The sequence below is a fragment of the Arachis hypogaea genome, chromosome 12 (genome assembly GCF_003086295.3).
Source record: "Arachis hypogaea cultivar Tifrunner chromosome 12, arahy.Tifrunner.gnm2.J5K5, whole genome shotgun sequence".
NCBI lineage: Eukaryota > Viridiplantae > Streptophyta > Magnoliopsida > Fabales > Fabaceae > Arachis > Arachis hypogaea.
The window spans coordinates 79,749,347-79,756,928 of record NC_092047.1 but is presented as its reverse complement, the minus strand read 5'-3'; the positions used below and the strand labels follow the sequence as shown (position 1 = coordinate 79,756,928).

The 7,582-nt window shown below is 39.3% G+C and overlaps 1 non-coding gene across 1 annotated transcript; it reads left to right on the top strand.

The window, feature by feature from the left end:
* The first annotated feature begins 227 nt into the window (after positions 1 to 227).
* On the top strand, positions 228 to 335 carry LOC112730883 (small nucleolar RNA R71). The gene has a single exon (XR_003166686.1). It is a non-coding gene; the product is annotated as a small nucleolar RNA R71 (small nucleolar RNA).
* The last annotated feature ends 7,247 nt before the right edge of the window (positions 336 to 7,582 follow it).

Sequence of the window (7,582 nt, the reverse complement as noted above, 5' to 3'; positions counted from 1 at the left end):
TTCAGAGTATCAATTTCAAGAACTCCCTTCTTCTGAGGTGTCCCATTACTCACAGGATTCCTCTCAGAAGTGTACATGAACTGGTTATTAGCAACCATGTCAATGAGTTCTTGAGCTTCTACAGGCGTTTTTTTTAGGTGAATGGATCCACCTATAGAAGTATCCAATGACATCTTAGCTAATTCAGACAGACCATCATAGAATATATCCAGGATGGTCCGTTCTGAAAGCATGTCAGAAGGACACTTTTTGGTCAGTTGCTTGTATCTCTCCCAAGCTTCATAGAGGGATTCACCTTCTTTCTGTCTGAAGGTTTGAACATCCACTCTAAGCTTGCTCAGCTTTTGAGGAGGAAAGAACTTGGCTAAGAAAGCCGTGACCAGCTTATCCCAAGAGTTCAGGCTATCTTTGGGTTGAGAGTCCAACCACACTCTAGCTCTGTCTCTTACAGCAAAAGGGAAAAGCATGAGCCTGTATACTTCAGGATCTACTCCATTAGTCTTAACAGTATCACAGATCTGCAAGAATTCAGTTAAGAACTGAAAGGAATCTTCAGATGGAAGTCCATAAAACTTGCAGTTTTGTTGCATCAGAGAAACTAATTGAGGTTTAAACTCAAAATTGTTTGCTCCAATGGTAGGGATGGAGATGCTTCTTCCATGTAAATTAGAATTAGGTGTAGTAAAGTCACCAAGCATCCTCCTTGCATTATTATTATTTTCGGCTGCCATCTCCTCTTCCTGTTCGAAAATTTCTGTAAGGTTATCTCTGGATTGTTGTATTTTAGCTTCTCTTAGTTTCCTTTTCAGAATCCTTTTAGGTTCAGGGTCTGCTTCAACAAGAATGTTCTTGTCCTTGCTCCTGCTCATATGAAAAAGAGGGAACAGAAAAATAATAATAATAGAGATCCTTTTTGCCCAAGTATAGAGGTTCCCTTATGTGAGTAGAAGAAAAGAAGAAGAGAAAATCTGAACTCAGAGAGAGAGAGGGTTCGGATTTTTGGTGAGTGAGGGAGAGATGTTAGTAGATGAATAAATAAATAGAAGGAGATGAGAGAGAAAGAGGATTTTCGAAAATAATTTTTTTGAAAAAGAGTTAGTGATTTTTAAAAATAGTTTTTGAAAAAGGTTAGTAATTTTCAAAAATTAAAATCAAAAATTAAAATAATTAGTTAATTAAGAAGAAATTTTGAAAAAAGAGGGAAGATAATTTCGAAAATTAGAGAGAGAGAGTTAGTTAGGTAGTTTTGAACAAGATGAGAAACAACCAAAAATTCAATTAGTTAGTTGAAACAAATTTTGAAAATCAATTTTGAAAAGATAAGAAGTTAAGAAGTTAGAAAAGATATTTGAAAAAGATAAGATAAGAAGATATTTTTGAAAAGATATGATTGAAATTAGTTTTGAAAAAGATTTAATTTTTAAAATCACAATTAATGACTTGATTCACAAGAAATCACAAGATATGATTCTAGAACTTAAAGTTTGAATCTTTCTTAACAAGTAAGTAACAAACTTGAAATTTTTTAATCAAAACATTAATTGATGATGTTATTTTCGAAAATTATGATATAAAATTAAGAAAAAAGATTGTTGAAATATATTTTTAAATTTTCAAAAATAAATAAGAAAAATGAAAAAGATATAATTTTTGAAAAAGATTTTGAAAAAGATAAGATTTTTAAATTGAAAATTTGATTTGACTCATAAGAACCAACTAAATTTTAAAAAGTTTTGAAAAAGTCAACTCAAATTTTCGAATTTTATGAGAGAAAAAGGCTAGATATATTTTTTTTATTTTTGAATTTTTAATGATGAAAGAGAAAAACACGAAAAAGACTCAATGCATGAAAATTCTGGATCAAAACAATGAATGTATGCAAGAATGCTATGAATGTCAAGATGAACACCAAGAACACTTTGAAGATCATTATGAACATCAAGAACATATTTTTGAAAAATTTTTGATGCAAAGAAAACATGCAAGACACCAAACTTAGAAATCTTTAATGCTTAGACTCTAACAAACGAAAAATGCATATGAAAAACAAGAAAAGACACAAAACAAGAAAATATGAAGATCAAACAAGGAGACTGGCCAAGAACAACTTGAAGATCATGAAGAACACTATGAATGCATGAATTTTCGAAAAAGAATGCAAAGAATTTTTTAGAAAAAATGCAATTGACACCAAACTTGAAATTGACTCAAGACTCAAATAAGAAACACAAAATATTTTTTTTGATTTTTATGATTTTATGATTTTTTTTTTTGGATTTTTCGAAAATTAATGTGAAAAAGAAAAATAAGGATTCCAAAATTTTTAATATGAATTCCAGGAATCATGCACTCTTAGTCTAAAGCTCCAATCTGAGGGTTAGACATGGCTTAATAGCCAGTCAAGCTTTAGTATGTAAATCTTGATAATGTTGATAATGTTGGGTTGCTCTTGATAATGTTGGGTTGGAAGCCCCAGTCCAAATAAATTTAGACATGGCTTTACAGCCAGCCAGGCTTCAACATGCTTCATGAAACACTAGAATTCACTCTTAAAAATTCTGAAATAATTTTCGAAAACAAAGGGGAAATTTTTGAAAGATTTTTGAAAAAAAAAAATTTAAAAACAAAATAAGAAGAAAATTACCTAATCTGAGCAACAGGATGAACCGTCAGTTGTCCAAACTCAAACAATCCCCGGCAATGGCGCCAAAAACTTGGTATGCGAAATTGTTACTCTGAGGTTGTAAAATTTGTTGTTCGTTCTCTCCCTGGCAATGGCGCCAATAACTGATGCACCATACCATGGTCCAATCATAACTTCACAACTTCGCACAACTAACCAGCAAGTGCACTGGGTCGTCCAAGTAATAAACCTTACGTGAGTAAGGGTCGATCCCACGGAGATTGTCGGCTTGAAGCAAGCTATGGTCATCTTGTAAATCTTAGTCAGGCGGATATCAAATGGTTGTGGATTTTTCGAATAATAATAATAAATAAATAGAAAATAAAGATAGAAATACTTATGTAATTCATTGGTGAGAATTTCAGATAAGCGTATAGAGATGCGTTTGTTCCTCTGAACCTCTGCTTTCCTGCTGTCTTCATCCAATCCTTCCTACTCCTTTCCATGGCAAGCTTTATGTAAGGGCATCACCGTTGTCAATGGCTACATCCCATTGATAAACCCATATTTCATGAGTTCTTTTGTGCTTAATTTGAGTGATTTATACAATCCTTCATCTACTTATTCAAATTAATTGCATGGTTTTACTTTCCCTTCCTTATTATGTGATGTAAATGAAAAACATGTTTCCTAAGCTTTAAAATCAATTAATTTAATTAACTTTATTTCCATTCGATACCGTAATTAGTGTGTTGAGTAGTTTCAGATTTTCTAAGGCAGAATGACTTAATGGACGGAAAAGGAAACATACAAAAATGGAAGAAGAAAGCAAAATGGAGCTTTAAGGAAATTGGTATCCACGCGATCGCATGGATGACGCGATCGCGTGCCAAGCACGAATCAGCAGCGACGCGGCCGCATGACGGACGCGACCGCGCGCCTTAAGCAGAACGCACATGACGCGGTCGCATGACTGACGCCACCGCGTGACAAGGAAAAGCTCCAAATGACGCGACCGCGTGACCCACGCGGACGCGTGACAGAGGCCACGCACCAGAATTTACAGAATACGCCCCCAGCAAATTCTGAAGCCCTTTTTGGCCCAGATCCAAGTACAGACAGCATAGACCAAAGGTTATAAAGTGTGGGAATGCACCCATTCAAAGAGAGCTCGCATATTTTACTTTTCAATGATTTAGATTTAGTTGAGAGGGAGATCTTCTCTCTCTCTTTTAGGATTTAGGATTTCTTCTTGTTTTAAGAGTAACTCTGGATCCCAGGTTTAATGTTCTTTTATTTTAGTTTTATTTATTCCAACATTTGAATTGATTATTATAATTTGATTTATGAATTATTCCATGTCACAGATTGTTCTTTGAATTAATGATATTTGAGGTATTTTCAGTTTATGATTGTTCTCTTTGATTTAAGTTATCATTTCTTCCCATCTAAGGACGTCTTTATTATTTCAGCAATTTTACTTTTTTCCCCTTTTGGTTCTGGTTAAGGATTCAGTAACTCAACAGTTATTAAACTCAACATAATTGATAATCATTATCTTGCTAATTGAGCTGAACTTAAATAATCCTAACCTTTTCTTAGGAAATAAATAGGATTCAAAGGCCAGATTAATTAGTCCATTGACTTTTCTTTGCCCTAGTAAAGGTTGACCAAGTGGAGTTTAGATTCAACTTTCATTATAGTTGAGAGAGATAACTAAGTTGAACCTCTAATTTCCCTTATCTTGCCAAAAGTTGTTTTATAGTTATTATTTATTCTTAATTGCCATTTAATTCACTCGTCATTTAAATTACTTGCTTCTCACCTTCTAAACCCCGATTACAACCTTTATAACCAATAATAAGAACATACTTCCTCGCAGTTCCTTGAGAAGACGACCCGAGGTTTGAATACTCGGTTAACAATTTTTAAGGGGTTTGTTACTTGTGACACCCAAAACGTTTGTACGAAGGGATTTTTGTCGGTTTAGAGAATATATCTACAACGCGACTGTTTTTATGACATTCTTTACTGGCAAAAATCCTAACGTCAAAATGGCACCGTTGCCGGGGAACTGCTAACGTGTGCCTTATTATTGGTTATTGTAAATATTTTTCTTTTGCTTGTTTATTTATTTTTGTTTTTCCTTTTTATCTTTATTTGCTACTATGAACTCTCACCCCTCTCGCTTTGAGTTTGGTTCTAATATTGTTAAAGGAGATAGAAGTTATAGCAGGAATGTGCATCAAGGTCAGACCAATCAAGGATGGATGGAACCAAGAGGATCTAATCAACCTTTTTGGCAGCAACACCCTCCGAGATATCCTGGACAAAGATCATTCTACCGTGCATACCCAGCTGAAAGACATGGTGGACAACCTTGTAACTACCAACAAGCCCCACCCCGTGCATATGAACCATCCTTTCAACATAACCTCGAACCACAACACTCACAAGCTTCTCTTCACCATTCGCCATCATATGATCCTTCCTTACCCCAATACCAATCCAATCGTTCCTAATCATCACCACTTTCCTTTGTATCATGTCCAAGTCCGGCAAACCGCGAAGCAAAGGATCGCCTAAAAGAAACAGTAATTAAATTTCAAACAACCATTCAACAACTGGAGCAAGCACTAATTCAATGGGCCACTAGGCGCTCAAATATACAAGGATCAACCACAGCTCCATGTGGACAGCCCGATGAAGAGCGTAGCATGAAAGAAATACTAGAGACTCCAGTGGACAAGACAGAGAATGAATTCGTACTAGAACAAGCGGAAGAATCTGTCATTGTTCAAGAAGAAGAGTTGGTTGAAGATCTAGGAGATGCTGAACTTCCTTTGGAATCCAGAATTGAGGAAAACTCCGTCCAAGATGCTACAGTTAATGCTAAGGAGGATACCGTACAATCTCCAAGGCAAATCGTTTACGAAGAATCAAACGGAATAATCCAAGAAGCAATTTTCCTTGATGATGATAGTCACAAGTCTAGTTCTCCTAGTGATGAACTTGCGTCCGCAAGTGAATTCTCTGAAATCGAAGAATCTTCCCCAAGTGAATATAAGGATGATGCAGAGGTATATTTCTCTCAACCTCCAATCTATGACTCAAGTGATGAGGAAGACACCGAAGACTTTGACCAGGACACAGATACAATTGAAGATCTTTGCAAAGAAGTGGAAGAATTCACAGAAGAGCACAAGGAAACGGAACTTGCAGAACCACCAAAAACACCTATCCCAAGGCCATTACCACCTAATACAAGCTTCAAGTGGGTACAATCCTTAACTTATAATTTTACTTATTCACTTGAATATGGTTTGCTCGAAATAGATGGCCAACTTAGAGCTCTCTGCGGCTTTAAGAGTAAGAGGGAATTGGCTCGTACTCAGAGCTGGTGTACCAGGTTCAATAAGGTTCCACGCTTCACCTCGAAGTACACGGATTGGTATCATGCTCAATTGCATGGATCACGGAAAACGTTTGGTCACCACGGTGAGATTCTACTTTTTATCCCGCCCGAATGGAAACTTACAAATCAAAATGGAGGCGAATCTAAAAACACAGCTTGGGATCATGGATTATATTCTGACATTCGTCATCTCGGGAGGCTGAATACCTGTTTGAAGCTGCTCAGAAGCTTTACATGCCTAGTTTGGGACCCCGGAGGCTATTGGCATTCCAAGCACTGGTGGAAATTTTTGGACGAATTTAAACATAAGCCACCATAACAGGATACTCTTCCAATGTCCAACTTAAGGACTTTAACTAAAAGTGTTAGGTGGGAGACAACCCACCATGGTATGGTCGCTTCTTTCTCAATCTATTTCTTGTTTATTGTTTTCAATTTACCATTTTTTTTTATTTTAACATTAACCTGGAATCATGCATAGCATTCATGTTAATCACTGCATCCTGCATTTTTCAGTTAAAAAAAAAGGTTGCACGACGCGACCGCATACCTCATGCGATCGCGTCATATCGCGAAAAACACCACCCGTGCGACCGCGTGACCCACGCGGCCGCGTGATATATATATCGGCGTAAGGATCCAACGAACAGAAAGTTAGGCTGGAATCGTGCGGCTCTTGTGCGTTTCGCACAAATTGGCCCACGCGATCGCATGCCCCATGCGATCGCGTCACTTACCCAATACCAATCCCACGCGACCGCGTGAGCGACGCGATCGCGTCGCATGGATTGCATATCACCCCAAAAGGAGACAGAGAGTTGCGCTGAAACGGTGCTGGAGTCGTGCGTTTAGCACGAGTTCCAGCGACGCGATCGCGCGACCCACGCGATCGCGTCACCCCTCTTTCCCCCCCTCTCATGCGATCGCGCGACCCACGCGATCGCGTCCCCCTATTTTCACCCCAACCATGCGATCGCGTGCCCCACGCGGCCGCGTGGATTCGAAAATATAACCCCCCAGCCCGCGAACCCTATCAGTCGCGCAGCCCCCCTTCACCCCCAACCCTCTTCTCCTTCTCTATTCTTCTTCCCCCAGCCACCGCCGGCCAGCCACCACGCCACCACCCCGACGCCACCGCCGCGCCGGACGCCGCCACCGAAGCCCCCTCCCCTTCTCTCTTCTTCCTTCTTCCTCTCTCCTCTCCTCTCCACCACAACCACCTCCGCGAGCACCGTCTAGCCACCGCCGGCCTTCCAGCCGCGCCCCCCTCTCTGCCACCCACCCCCTTAAGCCAGCAACAACCACCGCCCTCCCTTCCCCTATCCTCTTCCTCTCTCACTAACCCTAATACCTCCCTCCGCCACTGCCCCCTCAGCCGCCACCGCGACGCCGTGCACCACCACCGCGCCGGACGCCGCCACAGCCACCTTCTTCCCTGTTCCACCCCTTCCGCTTACCAGGTTCCGCAACACGCAACCCTTTTTATCCGTTCGTCACTTTTCTGTATTTTTTATTCCGTTTATGTTCATGATTAGGATAGCTAG